A 21,230-nucleotide genomic window follows, 5' to 3' on the forward strand; every position below is an offset into this window, starting at 1 on the left:
AACGGGATAAATTCGTGTTCCTTCCATCACACTGCCAGAAGTTCAGAAATAACAGAAGTAAAGCCAATGAATCACCAAAGGAGTAATTAGTAAAAGTTTATTGTGCACACACCAAAAAGACAGTTGGCAAATTGGGAGCACTCAAACCAAAGCATGGAATGAGGCTCAGGGGTATATTGTTATAAAGCAGCTTGTCTAGTGAGAAAGCAGTGACTGTTTCCTCTTCACGGGGATTGGTTATAATATTCGAATTTTCTTAAATAATAGGGAATGGGACAGTGGTTACCTTATATCAACCTTGGGAAACAGTTCAAGTATTTTTGCTCATGATTTCAAGAGTCATAAGCAAGAAATGACCCAGGTCAAGTTAGTCTTGCAAAATAAGCAAATTGAGCTTTGCTTGTATGACTAAACTGGTTTTGTCTGCTCAGGGAATTTTCAAGGTTGGTCTTTGTTTTTTTTATTTTAATAACAACATCAACTCCTATGAATGTAAGCTCTGTGAGGGTGGAGAATTTTCTCTGATCACTGCAGTATCTCCAACACCTGAAACAGTGTTTGGCTCATAATAGACTAGGTCCTTGTTGAAGGACTGCTCTGCGTAGGCACCCGCTCACTGGTTAGCCACCTAGTCAGACACATACATAGGGGAGCAGAGAAACAGAGCATAGAAGTTATTTTTAAGTCTAGAAAATAATTTTCTTTGTGTATTTTTCTTTGGGGCTGGAGAAGAGGTCCCAGAGGTTGAGTGTAGGCCAGGTCAAGGCAGGAAAAGGCGTCCATAGCAGGGCCGGGAGGTGGAGAAGCTCATCTATAAGAAGGAAGCGCTTCCCTGGTGATTGAAAGGGGTGGGAGGGGCTGTTGGCTAAAGTGGAGATTATGCTAACAGGTTAATGTTACCTTAGCCACAGTACCCAGCCAGCTACTTATTTGCTTTGCTAGGATGCAACTGCCACCCCAAAGCCAAGAGTAACACCTGGGGTGGGTTCTGTTTAATGGTGATTTAGTTTTATTTAGTTTTCTTTCTTTTGTTTTTTAAATAGTGGTAGGGGTGGTGAGACAGAGAGAAACCATTTAGTTTTGTGTCTTGTTTAACTGCCCGTTTGTCTTCCTGAGGGTATCCTACAAAACATAAACCACATGTGGTTTTCATACCTCACATCTTTGTGGTTTGTTATTCTCAAACTAGTCAATATTTAAATGTAGTCATGGAGTTGCTTTTACATAAGTGACCAACGGATCATTCTGTTGGAATGGTTCTGATACAGAATGAAATGGTCCAAGACTGAATGAAGCAGCTTCCGTGAAGCAGGGAAAGGAATCATTTAGTCAGTGCTGATATAAAACAAAACAAAACACACACAAAATGCTGATCATCCTGTGATGGCACCCTTTTCTGATCCTATTGCCCCTGTACCCCTATTTGGAGTTGAGGGAACAACGTCTGTACATTGGTCCAGTAGGAAGCACTTTCCTTGTCTTTCCTATGGCCGGTAGGGTAGCCATCTCATCAGAGACACCTAGGAGTGTTTTTCCAAACATCTGTTTTCTCAGTCATTTGGAGAATCCAGAGTAGCCAAATGGGAGGCAGAAAGTTCTTGGAGTAACAAAGTCAGATGGGAATCTGAGGTCATTCCAGTAGAACAAAGTCTGTTTAGGGCAAGCCACTGAGAAAAGCAGCGCCTGCTAAGAAACGGGAGGAAGAGGCACTTCACATATCTGGAATGGAAACAGTGCGAGCAGAGCTCCCTCCCGGGATTATAGGTGAGCAGCTGTGCTCGTCCCACAGGCTCCTCTCTCTGCTTCCCAGGCTGGATGAGCAGAGCCATCAAACTGCCGTTGATGACTTGAAATGAAGCGCAGGGACGTGTGAACATCCCCTGAGCACCAGAAGCTGTGGCTCTCAGCCTTGTCTCACCCCGTGCCCACTTTTAGTGGCAATATTTTCTAATGCCCCCGTCACAAGCTTCAATGGCCCTTCACAGATGATATAATCTGAGCTCATACGTAATTTTTTCCAAAATTCATGTAATTTTTATCTATAATTAAAAAGAGCAATAAAAGGACTGCAATTTATTATCAAACAGCTTCAATTTGTAAGTGATCTGATACAACTCATTAACTAAGAACAGGAAGGAAGTGGTCAGGTGTGTGTATCTACACCTGTAATCACCGTGAATGGGACAGCTGCGACTCCACACTTAACCAGGGTAAGAGTTAGAGACTTCAATACTGCAAGTGGCAATGTCTCTGGGTACGTGATTTTCCAGAAGGGGTGAACAACTCTTCGTAAAAATCTGAGCAAAACATAGTATTTCATTTATATGACAGTTGCATTACTGGAACATCCAGGAACTAATACAACAGTGTGACAATTGCTTTGAGTTCATATGTAAAATGGAGATAAGGTTTAGGCTCAGATAACTATGAACAGTTTTTCTACCTACATTAATGTCCAACAGGATCTTTCAAGGTCATATGAGAAAAGTCTTTACTGAGAGGCGCAGTCTGGTACATGGCAGGTCGTCTAGCATCCCTGGTCCTCAAGTCTGCGTCCCAGGAGGGTCCCCTCATTATTGTGATACCCACAAATGCCCCCATTTCCTGTCCTCATGCATAGTGGTTGGGTTTGCCTCTCCCAGGTAGCAGCTGCACCAGCCAGGCCTGTGCAGTCGGAGGTCCCAGGGGAAGTCTTGGGTCGCTGAGCCCTTCCTGCGATGTTCAGATGGGTGAATCGGGCCCAAAGGTGCAGAGCTGTATAGACTCTTGTTTCCAGAGTACCCCAGGGACATGCATTCATTTTCATATGGTTTTGTCCTCCAACAGGAGACACCAAGTAACCATATAGCTGGAGAGAAGTCTGAATAGGGAACAATATGGTGATTGTCTGCACCCCAGAAATAATTGTAAAGACCCCATCCTGGGCTTCGTACCTACTGATTAGCAACCAAAAGGAACACATAGCTATCCATATGCCAGTAGTTTCTTCCTATGTGTGGGCACAAGTATATACATGGCAGGATGTGAAAATGGTGCTTTCCACCAGTTTGCCCCTTGAGTTATAAGAAACTTTTCCCTGTATTTCAAATGGGTTTTCCCCTGGGGACCCCTGGTATTGGATATTAGTGACCAATTTGGAATTGTTTTTATTTTAATTAAGAGACCCTGTCATATCCCTGACACTGGCAAATAGCTCTGCTTGAGAAAGAGAGCTGCTAAATGTGTTGGCAGTTTCCCATGTTGCCTTTTTCAATGGCTGTCCTGCATCACCGCACATCAGGAGAAGCAAGAGCCTCCCCAGGTCTCTTTGGAGGAGCTAATCCAGCCCATCTCTGCTCCACTCTGGCACCTCCCTAACTAGAGCCAAGTGTGTGGCAGCCTAATAACAATCCTAAGTCAAATGGAGGATGAAACTAAACTTGGAGTCGGAAGTTTTTGCAAATATTTTTCAAGCCCCTGTGCTATGTCAGTTACTGATCCAAGCAGCTGGGGAGACAGCAGAGAACAAGACAAACTCCCTCTCGAGTTGGAAGAGCAAACCATGCACAGATAATGCAGAATACGAATGGGGTGAAGGCAGCAAGCAAGCCATTAACCAATAGAAAAGTGTCAGCACAAAAGCCCTAAAACAGAGGGATGGGGGAGAAGAAAAGAGGTCCATGAAGCAGAGGATAAGTAGGAAGGGTTGGATCTGGGGGGAAGGGGGGCGGAAGGCTTGCTCGTCACAACAAGGACTTTAGATTTTATTGAGCGTACAGTGGAAAGCCACCAAAGCTTCTGAGTCTATGAATCTCTTCTGAGCTCCCAAGTTGAAGGTATTCATACAGTATCTTTTGGCTAAGGATTCAAATCCTAAACTAGGTTGTCAGCACTAAGACTCCAGGAAGGAGAAGCTAACTTTGGCCTTTAATTCTACTGGCCACAAACCCAAGAATACCTACAGTAGACAATGCCCCGTTTTAGAGATGGTTTCAAGCAGGATAAACAGTTCTTAGCCTTGAAGCCATAGCCCAGAGGTGGCTCTGGACCGCCCAAGGCAGCCCAAGACTTTCCCAGGGCTGACACTGATTGTCTGCTAAGTGTCACCCAGGCATCCTGCCAGGGAAGATGATGAGTGAGACGGGGCTCCTTCCCACCAGGCCCTCAACATCCAGAGTAGCGTTGTCCAGTATGATAGTGGCTCTTGAACACTTGAAATATCTTTGGTAGTAAAATACACACCTGGTTTTGAAAACTTTATGTGGGGGAAAAAAGGCAGAATATCTAATTAATGAGTTTTTTATTGTGAGTACATGTAATAATAATTTTGAAATACATAGTGTGTAATAAAATATATTATTATCGTTTCCTTTTTTACTCTTTTTAATGTAGCTAAGTAGAAGACATAGAACTGCACATATGGCTAAAATTATATTTCTACTAGACAGTGCTTTATCTACCAGGAGGGTTGTTTTATTTTGTTCTTTGGTTGGTTGGAATTTTGATTTTTGCTTTTTTGTTGCTGTTAAGAGGGTCTCAGATTTTGATAATTTAATGCTTGTTGGGGAAGAACTATTTGAGTTCTGAACCATCATGAGGGAGCTCTTAGTCTCTATCCCATTTCATCCATCAGCCAAAGAGATCATTGTGAGAAGGAAAAGGTAACTTCTGTAGCTCCCAGGTCTGAGCATATTTATGACAGAGTGAGCAAATCTCTTTAACAGCCTCTAGTGGCTGAAGGAGGAAGTGAACCAGTTACTTATTTATTTATTTTTATGGAAACATTTCAAATATACATGAAAAGTAGTCAAAACATTACAACAAACTGCCATGTACAATTCACCCAGCTTCCAGGACGATCACCTCAGGCCAATTCTGTTTCTTTTATACCCCTACCTACTTCCCCCACTTTAGAGCAAACCCAGACATAACATCATTCCATCCACAAATATTTGAGCATATATCTCTAAAAATTTAAGGATTCTTTGTAAAAGACAACATAACTTCAATAACATTATCACACCTGAAAGTTAGCAATAATCTTAATATTATTAAATATTGATCAATATTCAAATTTTTTGGTTTGTATCATGATCCAAGTACCATGTTGCAGCTGATTGCTGTATCTCTTGAGTCTTAAGCTCCCCTGGCAACTCTTTTACTGTGTTGGCTTCATTCTCAGCCTCCAAATGTTTACCAGTCCCAATGCCACCAGTCCCAGACCCACGTCTTAGAAAAAGTCTCATTGCATCTCCTTGGTACGTGCTCATCTCTGAACCAATCACTGCAGCCAGAGAACCACAGGCCCTACCTGGCCAAGGCTGGTCACTTTCCATTCTTGGCATCAGCATAGCATTAGCTCGACTGAGGCCAGAAGAGCAACAGAGTGGAAGATCAGTGGTGCTGTCTCCCTCCCCAAAGCTGAGGCTATTATTGTAATTCAGGGGGATGGATGCCGGACAGCCCGAAAGCAACAAATGTATACTCAGTTTACCTATCCAACACACACACACACACACACACACACACACACACACACACACACCTTCCCATAATACAGTTTCAAAAATGTCTCCACATAAGAAGTTGCACTCACCCTTCTCCCAGAGAGACAGCTAATTCAAGTCCAAGTCCAACGCCAAGTCCAAACTCTCCATCTTGTCTGTCAGCACTGGACAGAGTGTCTTGTGTCCAATGGCTAAATTATAAGTTAACACCCAGTGTACAGTGGTAGAGGGAGAACAACAGAGGAATTTTGTGATTAAATTTCCATTTGGGAGAGGAGAAAATCAGACATTGGTCACCAGATATCTAGCATAGTTTATAATGCACTGAGTAAATTCCACCTGTGCTGGCAGTGGGTGAGAATTTTGGTCAGTTGCCCCTGTCCTACAGTCCACTTCCTGTTCTCCTGGCTTCAGAGATCTCGGGATTGCTTTAGGGTCGGAGCAATCATACACTTTGTTTTTAACAAGTCTTGGGCTTTAACCTGTAGCACAGTGCACTTAAAAACTTGATCGGTTTCTCCAATCCCTGAACTCCTTGGATTAGTAACCAAAACTCAAGAATGTTTTGAGTCAAAGTCTTTGACTGTGGAACTAGGCCTGCGCATTTCTGTCCCTAGCAAGTGAACCATCCGCCACTTACGAATTTTGTGCCCTCTATTTTGGTCTCTGATTAGGTACAATTTGAATTTACTCCTCACTCCTGAGATGGATCCCAGTATATCCCAATGAAAGTAACTGGCCTTTTTGCTCAGATGAGAGAATGTAACAGAATGTCTTTGTAGGGACAATGGGAAATTAGGCTTCTCCTGTGATCCAAATTATGTTCTGATCTAGTTCTTACCTCTGACCCTACTCTATATAATGTTAGCATAACAGAGAATTTGGGTTTTCCAGCTCACGAGGATTCAGATTATTTGACTCTCCACCATCTTGGTTGCAGATCATAGGGAACAAAAGTCTGTATGAACAAAGCTGCGTTTTTGCCCTCTGCTTCCAGTCAGTTTTAGCCTAAGTTTATCTGTTTCCTGTGGATTTTAGTGAAGGCTGAAAGGAATGGCCAACACACTCCAACATTCTAAGTTTTTTCCTCCGAATTCTTTAATGGTATACCATCAGTAGACTCATGATCTGAGACCAAGGATTCAATAGGTGGCCATATAACCAGCAATGTTACCACCACATAACAAGGATTGCCAACTTCGCAGCCCAGGAGAGCCTGTACTAGCCTTCACCCAAATTTAAATCAGCCATTGCACATTTTAGAGTTAATCACATTCAACGCTCACTTCTAGTAGTACCGATTCCTGCATACTTAAGAGTCTGTGTATTTCCCGTGATATAATAGAAAACCTGACCACACTAGCTTAAACCAATGAAGAATTTATATGCTAGTGTAAATTAAAAGTCCAGAAATAGGGCTAGTCTCAGATGCAGATGGATTCAGCCAACGTCAGTAGCTGGTTTGTCTCCACCCCCAACTCCCCACTTTGTTGGTCTGTTTCGGACCCCATATAATCAAAAGATGAGGCCATTCTAGCTCCTATATCCTCACAAATCCAACTCCAGTCTCGTCCTGCAGGAAGAGTCCTCACCCTGGCCATAAGTTCCCTTGGTTCTGATGAGGTCCCAGACCACCACTAAAACGTCTCTGGGGACCAAATGGATGCAGGCTCTGATTAGCCAGCCCTGAATCAGCCCTGCTCTTCCTATATCTGGAGTGGGAGTGAATCCTCTGGTCCCACACAGGCTGAGAGTGAGGGAGGGAGGATTCTCCAAACAAAAACTGAAGGTCATCATAGTAAGTAGGGTAACTGGATGCTGAGCTGCCAAAACATAAAAAATATATTGCAAATTTTTTCCCAAGTAAGATTAAACTAATTCATATTACCAGGGCATAGAATAATACAAACTTGTTTTTAAATTTCTCTGTTTCTGAGGTTATTTTTAAATGATCAACCCTGTATGTTACTGTACTGGTAATTTTATGAGGAAGAGGGAAATTCCTTTGCTTCTTTTAAATCACATAATTCCCCTATTTTAAAATTTTGAAAGTAAAATTCTCCTTATAATAAATGCATACGTATAATCTGGTAGTTTTTTATCCCCCCTGAGAAGTTATAAGGGGGGCATTCTGCTATTGAAGGGAATTACTAGAATTCAGGAAATATGTATTCTAAAACATCCTTCTTCTACCAGAGCAAATACTACACTATAACAGGTAGTCATGGAAACACAACTTGAAAAACCAGAATTGTTAAAACAAAAAAAAAAAACCTGCTCTTATTTTATACATGTCGCTGTTGCCCTGATTCAGTCTCTGTTGATTTGGGGTCTCCACAGGAGGGTCATTGGCTGTGATTGATTCTTTACTGGTGTTTCTGAGATTTGCTGCTGTTTTATAATCTTCTGTTGGCTCTTGGTTTTTTATTTCTGTATATTAATATGAAGGAGCCAGGACATTTGCCTGATTGGTCCAAGAGCCTATTGATTATTGTTTTACATCATTAAGCTAGCACTGGTCTATGTATTGAGTGAGGGCGATATACACATTTAAATTCTCTTTGAAGTCCACAATTGTGATTGTCTTTATTTGCCTCACGTTCTAATCCTTCTTAATATATAATAGCCCCAACTGCAACCAATACAAATACTACGCTCAACTTCTTCCCTCCACATCATAGCCCTCTCCCTGCCCCTCTTCCTTCTGCATCTTATGCTTATCGAAAAGAATTAAGTGAAATCCTGCTTCTGAACCTAAAATGAGGCTTAAAGAGGTAACGCCGCTGGATACTGGAGCTCCTGCCTGCCTGTGTGACATGAGCAGGCCACTTAGTCTCTCTGGATCCCCATTTCCTCATCTGTAAATGAGAGTGTAGACTTTGATCTCTGTAGTCTCGTTCAGTCTTAGCATTCCTTCTTTTAAGAAGCTGACACTGATCTGGAAATACCTCATCACTTTCACGTCCAACACCTGTGTGTCATCCTTTGCAGAGGGGGGCCTCCAAGGCCCCTGAGGTCAGTGGTGTGGTTGGAACTCTTCCCTACCCACCAAATCATCTCTTCTCATCTCCATCTTTTCCTGCCTCATTTCCTTTATCTTTTTATTTCCTCCCCTTTCTTTCTGATTAGATTGTTTATTTGTTTTCAACTTTCTTAACCATTTTTCACTCCTCACTGCCCAATGACATAAGCCGCCTGCACTGCATAAGACTCTGCCAAGCTCCTTAGTGGGCTAAAGGGCTTACTTGCTGGCCTGTGGCATCCTCCCTCTGGAAAAGTTCCTTTTAACATAAGCTTTCTCAGGAAGGTTCAAGTCTAGTCTTGGCATTCCCTATTCACTCTGCCAGAGGGAACAATCTTCAGCTCCTAAGGAAATGTTATGTTTTGGTAGAATTTTTAGGAAATATTGATTTTCTTTTTCATTCAACAAACAATATTAATTAAGTACCTACCAGGAGCCAGACGCTGTTCTAGATGCTGAAGTGACAGCAGTAAAGAAAGTCCCTGCTCTCATGGAGCTTGAATTCCATTAGGGAGAGATGTACAACTAAATAAACCATTAAGTAAACAACAAAATGTCAGGTAGTGACATGTGCTGTGCATAAAAGAAAACAGGAGCAGAGGTGGGCATAAGTGAGAACACTTTTGCTGACAACTGAAGAATGAGAAGGAACCAGGATATAAGTGTACCAGGTGAGAGCGCCATAAGTGAGGCCCTGAGATGCAAGTGAGCTTGGCGCATTTAAGGAACAGAAAGGGCTGGAAGATGAAGTAGCAAAGGGAGTGTTACTTGAGATGAGGTCAGAGGACTAGGAAAGGGCCAAATATTGTGGGTCTTTGTGAGTCTAGGCAGAGAGTTTGAACTTTTTAAGTGAAATGAGAAACTATTGGAGGGTTCTAAGCATGGGAGGACATTATCTGATTTATGTCCGATAGTGCATGGTAGACACCTCATAAATGTGCCCAAAGGTAACTGTTTTTACAAGTTTTCATTAAAGATGAAATAAACCCAAAGTCTAGACAACTACTCCCTCGCATGTCTCAGAGGCTCCAGCCTTCTCAGTGACATACTCCCTTCTAAGTGAGCTGTGTCTAATGGATAGGAATAGCCGTGAACTGTATGTGTACTAAGTATGTGTTTGTGTGTGTGTTTTGGGGGTGCCTTACTTAGAAAACTTCAAAATAATTCTAAAAATACATAGAGAAATCATCATATTTCCCATGTTCCCTTTCTATTTTTTAATAAATTTTATTGGGGAATATCGGGGAACAGTGTGTTTCTCCAGGGCCCATCAGCTCCAAATCATTGTCCTTCAATCTAGCTGTGGAGGGCGCAGCTCAGCTCCAAGTCCCATTGCCATGTTCAATCTTTAGTTGCAGGGGGCGCAGCCCACCATCCCATGTGGGAATTGAACTGGCAACCTTGTTGTTAAGAGCTCGTGCTCTAACCAACTGAGTCACCCAGCCACCCCTCCCATGTTCCCTTTTTAGACCCAACTACAGTTAGACTTCCCCTTAGATTCACTCAAGCATTTACTTGGTAGTTGCTCAAGTGTTTTGTTTTCCTGAGGTTAGAGGGGGAAGGAGATGATAGCTGCAGGCCTCCACCTCTGTCTAGCCCCAAGCCTGCATGTATTTATTCATGTATTGAGTGTCCCTGGGTCCCAGACTCTACCTTAGGCAAAAGGGATACAGCTGTGGCTTCAAGTAGCTCCAGGCAAAGTAGAGGATTCTCAGTCACTAATCCTTCCGTGCTCTACGTCCAGGGATTCTGACATGGCCGGGCATCATGATAACTCTGCCTATGCAGCTAGACTCATCTCTCGAAGAGCTTAGAGTTTGAAAGAACCTTAGACATCAACTATCCCAGGATTCTCAGTAGGAGTACTTCTGGTATTTTGGGTGAGACGGTCCAATGCATTATAGGAGGTTTTGAATTCCTGGCTCCGCCCATGAATCTTAAAGGCCCCTTCCCCCAACATTGCAGCCCACTGCTCTCCCTCCCCAACTAAAAATGCCTCCACACGTTTCCAACAGCCTCCTGAATTGAGAAGCATTTGTCTACCCAGTCCTATCATTTTCACAGGTAAGGGAATATTAGGCACCTTGTGGTCTTTTCATGCCTTTTTCCTCTGAACCCAGCAAAATCAGGACCCAAAGTTCAAATTTTACAACAAAGTTAGTTTCTGAAATGCCTCTGTTTTTCATTCTTTCAGCTGATACTTTTTCTCAGTTACATGGTACTTTTTCTCAGTTACATGGTTTGTGTTGCAAACGTTAAGTCTGAACCTTTCAGATGGATCGAGAAAAATTTATGAGCATCTTCAGACTGTTTATACACACTCAAGGTTTTGCTGTAGTATTTTCTACAAATATTCCATGGCCCATCCACCTCTTCGAGTCCTATAATAATGAGAAATCTGACTTTCCTCCTTCCACACTCATTATCTCTACGCTTTTTCAAGCATCACCTAGGAGAGTTACTGTTATCCCATTAAGTATGGGTGATAGAAACAAAATATTCTGGCATAAAAAACTCTGGGTCTTCATAGGACCTAAGCTGTATATCATTTATCCTGACTTGGGCACCAAAATTACATTTCAAAATTAATTCGTCTTCATACACCTGACCAGTTTTCTTCACTTGAATGCTCGGTAGATGAGGAAGAATCATTTATTTACCCTAATTACTAGTGTAGCTGAGAGCTTTGAGTTCTTGAGTGATTCTTTTCCTTAATACTAAGTGGTATAGACAATATTGAGAGTGATACTTTCAAATGGAATTTTCCTGAAGGAAAATTCAGGTTCCATGAACAATTGTCTTTTGTGGAGGTATCTAGAATAAAGTTGGGCTGTTGATTGGATGGAGGTCCTGATCTCCTCTTGTCATTGTACTAAACAAGCATGTTACACCTAGTGGGAGGGAGAAACATTAAACTTTTTTAGTTTAGGTTTTTTCCTTGCTTGCTTCTTAAGTAAAACCAATCTAGTTTCTTTTTCTGCAGCAGAGGAGGAAGGAACAAATAACAAATTAATCAGACAGGAAGCGAATAACCACAGAAGAACGACTGCCTCTGACTCAGTATGTCACATTTAACAAGAGGCCAGAGCTTGTCCAAAATGGCTGTACAAAAACGGCCCCACGTTTGCGTTAGAAGATGATGCCTCTTTCAGGGACGGTTTTTTCTCTGGGCTCATACCTCATTTGCTCTCTGTCTGCCTGTGTCCCTAATCATGCCTTCCTACAGTATTCTTTAACGGTAAGAAAAATTATATTCAAACTAAATGTATTTCCTATGTCGGCTAGGGGGAAGAGCTAAATGACTTTTAATGGGCCATAGTATGTCGAGATAAAGTTTAATTTTTTTATTAAAAGACTGTGTGGTCTATTCCTGTTGCACAGAATGTCAGTTTCACCACTATGGTGATTGAGGGTGATTCATAACTTGTGTTTTGAGCCAAAGTGTAAACAAGATAATAAGTAGAAGTTTTCCTGACAACTGGACAAGATACATAGGATTTTTTTTTTTCCATTTAAAATGGGGGTTTATGTCAGGAAGTATATCCCTTCAGTATGTGGTGCGGTTGTCCCACAGTTGCTGTTAAATTGTCACTTTGGCCAGCAAGAGTATATGCATTAATGCATGCACTAACTGCGTGCATTTAAAGTAGAGGAGTCACTGTAAGTTTCAAAGGAAAGCACCATGGAACTAAACTGTTGTCATTCTATATTGCTACAGACATGTTAAATTCAAATCCCAAACTAAACCCATTTCTAAGGCAGAGCCTTTTAGGAAGATAACAGTTTCTCTTTAGAATCATTCTATTCAGCATTCTAACAGTGCAGTGCACAACCATTATTGCTAACCAAATTCTGTTGCATTTGTTGTAAATAGTTATAACTATTTACATTTAATACGCTTAATATTTTGGCATAAAATATTGTAGTTTTAAATTTTCAAGCTGTGTACCCAGAGCAGGATTATGGAAACTTTGGTATCAAAAAAGGTTTTTTCCTCTGGGGCACATATGAGAAAGCAACTTGACTTGTGTTCCTTTTTCCCTGTAGAGAAATATAAAATAAAACTTTAAAATAGTACGAGGGCACACGCCCTCTTAATAAGTACAAGTTCTTTTAAATAGTTCAGTGGCATAACTAAGACATACAATTGAAAATGGGGAAGTGGTAAAATGACGAAAAGGCTGCAGGAAGATTCTAATTAAGAAAAGTAAAACACCTTGGTAGAGAGAAAGATATAGGTGAAGAGGCAGGAGAAAAAATAAAACAGGATAGTGAGAAAGGAACATGAAAAGCCTGGAAAAGGTTTTGAGGTCAATTCATGTGGAAACCATAACCTTACTATTCACTTGGATTGTGGGTTTTAAGTATTATGTGTTAACTTCATTAAGTCATGTTACTTCTGAACTGGAACGTCATCTAGTCAAAACTCTTCCTTTTGTAGTCTAAAGAGGTTTAAATGATTTATCTAAAATCACAGGATTTCTAATGCTCTTTGAAAAGTCCATTCATGGGTTAATTTTTCACAGCTCTTCAATTATTCTAATATCTAAACTTTTAAGGATTACACATACTGTGGATGAACTGCAATTTTCAGAGAACTCCTCATGCTGAAAATCAGTCCAGCAGCAATTTCACCCTGATCATTGATTAAATCAAATTCTAGATCTGGCCTGTAGGCTGGAAGTTTCCCAACATATGTTAAATGTAAGAGGAAGTGTGGTACGTAATTCTTGGACCTTCCAAATTTTATGCTCTTTTGAAGGCCTGCTTGACATTTCATGAACATGTCATTGTCTTTGGAAGTTTCTGGCTGTTTAAATTGTGATACATTTCTGCTTTAAGGTTGACTCATTTTTGTTTTACCAAATTGTCATGTATTTCTTGTTGGGAAGAGCATTTCCCCTGTCATAAATGCCTCTATCTGTACTTTGCAACTCTCACTCCTGAAAATTAAAACTGAAAAAAAATACTAGACCAGGAATGCCTTAATTAGTATGCTTTTCTGAGAAACTTAAAATTATTTTATACACGTCTCCATTCACCATTCATTTGTAATACAGAGCTTTGCAGGGGTGTGCATACGTGGGCTAAGGTTTAAATCAACTCGTGATTTCTCTTTCTCATGGTTAAATAGGGAGGAAGACAGTAACATTTATTGAGCACTTACTATGTGTTAGGCTCTTTACTTTCACTTTTTTTTTAAATGGCTAAAGTTATTAAGCACTTGCCTCATTTAACTCTTGAATAACCCTAATGAGTGGGTACCATTTTCCCCATTTTACTATGAGAACTGGATTTAGAAAGGCTAAGTAATTTGCCCAAGGCCACCTAACAACTAAGTGTGGAGGAAGTGTTCTGTAATTTCAAGAGCTTTTTTAATAAGTGCGGTTTAGAGGCAATGAGATGTCCTTTTCCAGTCCTGGGAATCTGGAATTATACAAATGCTTTGTTTTAAATGTCACAGCAGCAGTCAATAGCTTTAAAGTGAATAATCTGAAGTAAGACCTTTTCCTTTCTAAGTCTTTTGATCTTTTCAGAAGTAAATTTGGTGGCACTTCTAACTTATAAAAGAAGGCTCCACTTGCAAAACTACATGAACAAAATATATCAAATGTGTTGACATATACGCTGTCTGTATGAGCATGTATATGTGTGTGCATATGTGAACTTGTGTGTGCATGTGTATGTGCGTGTGAGTGTGTGTGCATGTGTATGTGTGTGCATGTGAGAGAGAGAGCCAGAGAGTGCGTGTGTGTGTGTGTGTGTGTGTGTAGTGGGGATCAGGGGTAGATCTTAAACCTCTGGTAAAACTAAATGTGGTACTGAGGATTTAGAAAAACTTCAGCTTTGAGATTTGAGCCCCTTCAAGAGAATTCTCGAAAGAGATGGGAAGTAGTGGGAGGAAAATCAATACTTTTTAGTTATGTGGATGAAGTAGAAAAGGGTTTCCCTTTCCTTTCCCTTTCCCCCATTTAAACAATAAGCAGATGTGTCGTTTAATTTACCGTCGTTTCCTCACTTTTAAAAAAGTTTGATGTCGATACATTTGCATTAGTTTTAAAATTAAATATATATGACAGTGAATTAAAAAAATAATTTTACATCATAGCAACCGTTATTTCCCCAGCAGTTAACTCTTAGAGTGAAACTGTGAGTTGGTGTCATACTAATCGTAATGACATTGTAGATGTTTCAGAAGGTCTTCTCTGAAAAATGCCTTTCCCATCCCCCCAAATTAATCAACTCTTTTTAAATAAACTCTAAAAGAAATATTTCTAAAATAGCCAAGTATTCTCCAAGTACAGCTGAGGCACACATCCTTACCATTGAGAAGACAGTCTATAAGCAGAATTAATTTAGGCTAAATGGTGTTCACCGAGAAAGGTAGTAACAAGTACATTTTGAGAAAAAAGGGGTTCCAGAAAGCAGGTGTTCCACGTTCAGTGCAGATTGAGAACAGCAATAACTAACTAGGTGAGGCTGTTGCTTTGTTTATTATAAAGGAATGCTTGTTTCTCTTCTCTGCCTTTTGCTTCCTCTTGGGTTGAGCAGTCTTGACTGTCTTTCTTCTTGTGTTGATTGCCTAATCGCCTGCAGCCCTCTGAGCTTGGACCTGAGAAGAGGAAGAGTGACAATAATAGAAACAAATTTTATGCAAAGATATTAAATGTTCTAAAATGGCTAAAGGATGTGCTGGTGGTGGTTGGGGTGAAGGGTGGCGGCACAGAGATGTTGCACGGTGACTGGTATCATAAAATAGAAACGACAGGCAACTGCAGCTGTGAAAAGATTGTGCTAAAGAAACAGGATGGCTGTGGTTTGCTGTGAGCATCAATTTTCCTGTTGAGCATTTTTACAGGAAGTTGAAGAACAAAGCCACCTTCATCTTAATTAGTTCTAATGGTTTTCAGATCTTAAACACATCCTACTAAGTTTGCATCATGGAGGAGCCTCTAAAGAATAGAATCAAGAATAATTAATTGAGTAGGAATCCCAAAACTATGGGCTTTTTAAAATTCAGGATTTTAGCAGCAATTTGAGTTCGTTAAATGACTCTTTTTACAGTATAACTTGGAGTGGATTCATTGCCTTTCTAGTGAATGCCTTTGCAATCATTTTTTATGGTTGTAATAACTCAATATGAATAGAAGAGCCTTTTCTTATTAAATCACTGTCAAGTTATATGTATTATAAATTTCCTTCTGTTAGTATTTATTGGTCAAACAATTTGTGTGTGTGTGTGTATGTGTGTGTGTGTATACAGACAGGTGTGTGTGTGTGTGTGTGTGTGTGTGTCTGTCTGTGTGTCTGTCTGTCTGTATTTATAAGCTAGAAGGATGTACATCAAAATGTTAACAAGATCTATCTGGGCATTATTAACCCCAACACACTTTTCACCTAAAATTTAATTATCAAATTTTTCCTTTAGTGGTTAAATGTAACTGCTGTGTTTTATTTTCATCTTTGTATGGTTCTGTGCTGCCTATTGTTTTCTAAATGAATAAATGTTACTTTTATTTATAAAAGCAGAAAAAAAAATCTCAAAGAAAGAAATTCAACCTGAAGAAGCCAATAGCACATGAGAAATACATACATAAAAATAATTTAAGAACATTATATATAAAGTAAAATATAAATGAATGTAAATAAAAATAAGATACAGAATAAAAAGTATCCCCACACACAGACTGAATAAAATACTCCTCTATTGACTCAACCTTTTTGAAAAAAAAGTTTACTTTTTCTCTCATTTATTTTAGGTAGGGTAGTATTTAAGTGTGACTGTTGGCAAGATTTATATAGCACAATGCTTTATATTTTTGACTAGTCCAAAATGGTAGTAAAACATAACTGTATAAACCTGCATCTAACCAGCTCTAATAAAACTTGGCTGATTCACTCCCCCCCACACACACATTCAGGATTAGATGTGGCCTTCTGAAGATTCTCAGATATTTTCATTGGACAGCGTTAGAAATTGCTCCCCTCTTCATGTCATTCTGTAGTGTGAGCCTCACATGGCACGATCTAGAATGAATTTAAAATTGGCTATGAGAAATTAAGAAACAGTTTAAATAACTAGCCAATTCTTTTGATCCTAAGGAGGTGGATCATTTTACGGAGATAATTCTGCTTTCTTAGATGAGCATATTGAAGAAGAAACCATAAGTTTCCTGAGGCAAGTCTAAACTGAACGATGGGCTGTGGTTGAGCCTCTAGTTGGCTGTGTCTTTGGGGAAAATATGTCCGCTATGGGGTGGGCAGTATGCTGAGCAATTCTGTCTCACAAGTGTCCCTTATAAATAATATTACATATTTAACAAAGGGTTCTGGGTCACAAGATGCTCTGGTTTGTCTAGGATCAGTGTGTGATGCTGTCTAATGTGAATGTTAATCTAGATGTTGACCTAATGGCATTACAATGAAACTAAGAAAGCCAACTGTTTCTTACACAGAACTAGGAAATTCCAGGATTTCTAAATATTGATATATATATATATATATAGTGTGTGTGTGTGTGTGTGTGTGCGTGTGCAACAAAGAAGAACCAACTAACGAATTTTTAAAGTCATTTATGTAAAATACTCTTCTCTGTTCTTTCAAACCATAGAGCCAATCCCATTATAAAAGGTTTATAGTGGCCCTCACCTCACCTCAGTAGATTTTCACCTAAAATTTCATGATTTTTGAATGATTTAATTATTAAATAAAACTTTGGCAATCAAATACCCTAGGGTTCAGGTTTATTTTTTTATATCTTTAATGGATGACAATTCAGAGATATTTGGGGTCCTAATGGATGAGGGCCCATCCTAATGGTCTCATTTTAACCTAATCACCTCTAAAGGCCGTGTCTTCAAGTCACATTCAGAGGTACTAGACCTTGAGGCTTCTACATATGAATTTGGGAGGCACACAATTCAACCCATGACACTGTGTATGAGAACAGAAAGGCTTTTTCCATCCCTGTGGTTTTCTTTGTGCACATAAAATTAAACACACAAGGTGAACATTTTAGAAAAGTCTGGCTTTCCTCCCTATGATGAAAATTATTTAAACAATGAAATGATTCTTTAAAATAAGTTACTTCTCAAAAGTCTATGTTTGTAAAAGTTCAGTGCCTGGGGTGGGCGTTGGGTGGGAGGGCAAGGATCAGCAAATGGGTAGGTCAGGGACCCTCCAACTTTAGGGTGGGAGCCAGGACTCAAAAAGCACACAGCTGATTCTGACGCAAGAGATCGCCCACACTTTGCGAAACCCTGCCCTAGTCCTTTCCCTTGTTTGAGGGTCCCTCCTGACCCCGGGACAGGGCTGCCTTTCCTGCCGTGCTTCTATCTCCTGAGGGAGGAACCACGTGCAGCAAAGCCACGTCTTCAGGCTGCCTCATTCCCATCCCGTGCAGCTCTACCCACAGAGGACTCTGGGCAAAGCAAGGGCCTCAGCTCGGTCCCTCCTCTGCCAGGTGCTCGAGCAGCACTCACACCAGCAGGACCCGTGCTCGTCCTCAAGGAACACAGACCTAGACCCGCCTATTGATTGCTTTTTCTACCAGCCATGCTGAGAGCTTGACATACACCATTTCATTTCATCCTCCCAGCAACCCCATTTAGCAGATGGGAAAGGGAGGCTCAGAGAAGTAAGATTTTTATCCCAGGTTATTAGGAAGCAGAGCAGAGATTCAAAATCATATTTGCCTGACCCAGGTCTCATTGTCTCATGAGGATTCTAACCCTTTTCATTCCATAGACCACACTAGTATCTGGGAAAGCCCAAAGGACTCCTTCTTGGACTGTTGTTAAATGCATCAAACAAAATACAGAGGATTACCAAGAAAACTGATTATACTGAGATATGTACAAAATCTAGCAATAGATCTAAATATTACCATAATTTCAGAAGAGATCGGCAACAATTGTAATATGATGAGAAAATACCATGTGGAAACTATTGGTGAAAAAGTTTCAGGTACTGTGATTTGTGGCCTACATTCATAATTGAAGGAAATGCTAATTTTCAGTTAGTGCTTAGAGGAAATAAATATGTCCTTTTCTTCCATCCAAGTTCACAAAGCCCTGAATTCGATCCACAGACCCTGAAGGTGTAAGGACCCAGGTTAGGATGCGTTACCCCATGGACCATGCCTGGCTGCTGTTGAGGCCTTTCCGTAAGACCCAGCTCCAGTTCTGATGTGGGCTGGTAACTCCGGGAGCGGAGGGAAGTCAGGGCTCTCCCAGGTCTTGGGTTCTGCTCCATGGGCGAAGGCGGGAGCTGCCAGGAAAGCAAGTCCCAGTACTTAGTGGCAGCAGGCTTCTCTCACAGGGTGGATTCTTTGTCCGAAGCTCAAGGCACAAGGACTGATGCTGGGAACCATTCCAACGGCCAGCATATGGCTTATTTGTGTAACACCTGGCTCTTTCCCTCCACACATATTTAGGGAGAGCCCTACTTTGTGCCATGTATTGGGGAGACCTGGTGGAGTTCACAGTCTGGTGGAAAGACAGCCAAGAAGTGTGCCTGGTGTGAGCACGGCATGGGGGACCTGAGACTGGTCTTCTTTGACCCACTGGTGAGGTGGTAGCGTTGGAGTCTGGGGTTTCTCACAAACTTCCCTTAAGGGCCCAGCCTGGCAAGTCCCTCCAAGCAGCTGTTCAGCTGAGAAGGAGCAAAGAGACCATGGAAGTGTCTGTAATCACCTTTCAGCGTTGAGGTGGGAGTGGGAGTGGTATATCTGGAGGAGAGGGAGAGATGGGGGTGGGCAAAGCAGCAGCTGTGGAGAGAAGAGCACAGCTGACCTTTGAACAACATGGGTTTGGACTGTGCATGTCCACTTACACGCAGATTTTTGTAAAATACATACTATAAGTGTATTTTCCTTATGATTTTCTTAATAACATTTTTTTTGTCGAGCTTACTTTACTATAAAAATACAGTATATAAGTTTCGGAGACATAGAGGAAAAACTGAGGGTTGCTAGATGGGAGGGGGGATGGGGATGAGGGGGAAGGTGAGGGGATTAGAAAACAGTCGGTAACCGCAAGATGGTCACGGGATACGAAAGTCAATTTCGGGAATGTAATCAACAATGTTGTAAAGATTTTGTAGGGTATCCGATGGACACTTGTCTCGTTAGGGAGACCACCTCAGGGGTGATGTGGAGGCCTGATCACTGTGCTGTACAGCTGAAGCTGAACACTAATGAATGTCAACTACAAGTTTATACATATATATACTTACAAGAAGCGGAGTACAGCATTAGGAATAGAGACAGTGGAAACGTAATGGCCGTGTGCGATGTCAGGGGGATAGTGGATGGGGGGCGGGGGGTTGACACAGTGTGAGGGATATAGATGATAAACGTCTAAAATTACTTTGTTTTGTGCACCTGAAACTAGTTTAAAAAATACAGTATATAATACATATAACATACAAAATACATGTGAATTGACTGTTTATGTTATCAGTAAAGCTTCCAGTTAATGGTAGGTTATTAGTAGTTAAGTTTTTGGGGAGTCAGAAGCTGTATCCGTATTCTCAACTACACAGGTGTCAGCACCCCAACCCGCGTGTTGTACTCCCCTTCGTTTATCTGAGGTTGTTTATCTGAGGGGCCAGGAGGGGAAGGCTGAGCTTCTGTGGTCCAGAGGTTTATTTATAAGTCAGTGTAGTACACAGAAAATCATAGAATAGTTAGATTAAAGAAGTGGCAGTCCCCTGAAAGGGCCCCGATACCACAGTCTGGCCCCTAAGATGGACAGGACAGAAACTCAATTGGATCTTTGCAACCAGAGAATGACTAAAGACCTAACCCCATAAGGGGTTCCTAGTGGTTGACCAGAATCCACTCCTTCCTCAGTATTAGGATGACAGGTTAGTTGGTGAACATGGGATCCGACACAATAAAGTCGAGTGTTGAGGGGTGTTTCGTCCACCAAGCACATGGATGATCTACTCCATGGAGCCCATCTCTCGGGCCCTCTGGGTGGTCTTGGCCACACCACCTGTCTGTTGAACCGCTTTCTACAGCTACGTTAATACCATTACTTGGGCTGCAGCATCTTTCACAGTTAGTTGGACCTGAATCCAGTTTCAGATCCCTGTCCTTCCTCCTGGTCCTCGGACACATCTGAGTCTGTGGCTCCGATGGTGCCCTCTGCAGATGGAGAACCCCCTTTGCAGACTCCCTAACATAGGCACACAACCCTCCTTACCCTGCCCACTTGGCCCCGTGGGTGACTAATTGGGTTCCCTAAAAGGAAGCCAATTTAGGGAACACATTTTAAAAGAATCTTTGTCTGAGATGTCTGTTACTGAAACACAGATTCTTAGTTTACAGGTGAGTGGTAGCATTAGTTAGCCCTTTACTTGCACAAAAATGCCTATCTGAAAGGCAGAGATCAAACGGACTTAATGTAAATGAATTGCGTGGGTCTTTTAGTGAGTTACTTAATTTCTCTGAGTCTCAGCGTCCGCTGTAAAACTAACGGAATCATGCGAGTTTGCAATGTCTGTAAGAGACAATGTAAGTAACGCGCCCTGGATCCAATTGACTGTCAATGAATGAAAGCTGCTGATGCAGCTGTGGAGTTTTTAAAATTTCATTTTCCAGTCGGCCCGCTTTGAACAGAACTATTCCAAAGTATCTTTATTCCTATCTTCCAGCAGCTTTGACAAGTCCGGCCAGGATATTTTAGCTTTTCCATTCCATCTCTGTTCACAGAAAG

The 21,230-nt window shown here is 41.2% G+C and overlaps 1 protein-coding gene across 5 annotated transcripts in view; it reads left to right on the forward strand.

The window, feature by feature from the left end:
- WIPF1 (WAS/WASL interacting protein family member 1) overlaps positions 1-21,230 on the forward strand; it is a 109,944-nt gene that overhangs the window by 63,643 nt on the left and 25,071 nt on the right. Inside the window, exon 1 of one of the 5 annotated variants that reach the window (XM_033112160.1) lies at positions 11,526-11,746. The exons of 3 other annotated variants lie outside the window; for them this stretch is intronic. The gene's annotated coding sequence lies outside the window, so the exon portion shown is untranslated. Of the gene's footprint in view, positions 1-11,525; positions 11,747-21,230 lie in introns of those variants that run through there. One more of the 5 variants, XM_033112156.1, reaches the window with a different exon arrangement.

This window comes from Rhinolophus ferrumequinum, chromosome 8, assembly GCF_004115265.2.
Source record: "Rhinolophus ferrumequinum isolate MPI-CBG mRhiFer1 chromosome 8, mRhiFer1_v1.p, whole genome shotgun sequence".
Lineage (NCBI taxonomy): Eukaryota > Metazoa > Chordata > Mammalia > Chiroptera > Rhinolophidae > Rhinolophus > Rhinolophus ferrumequinum.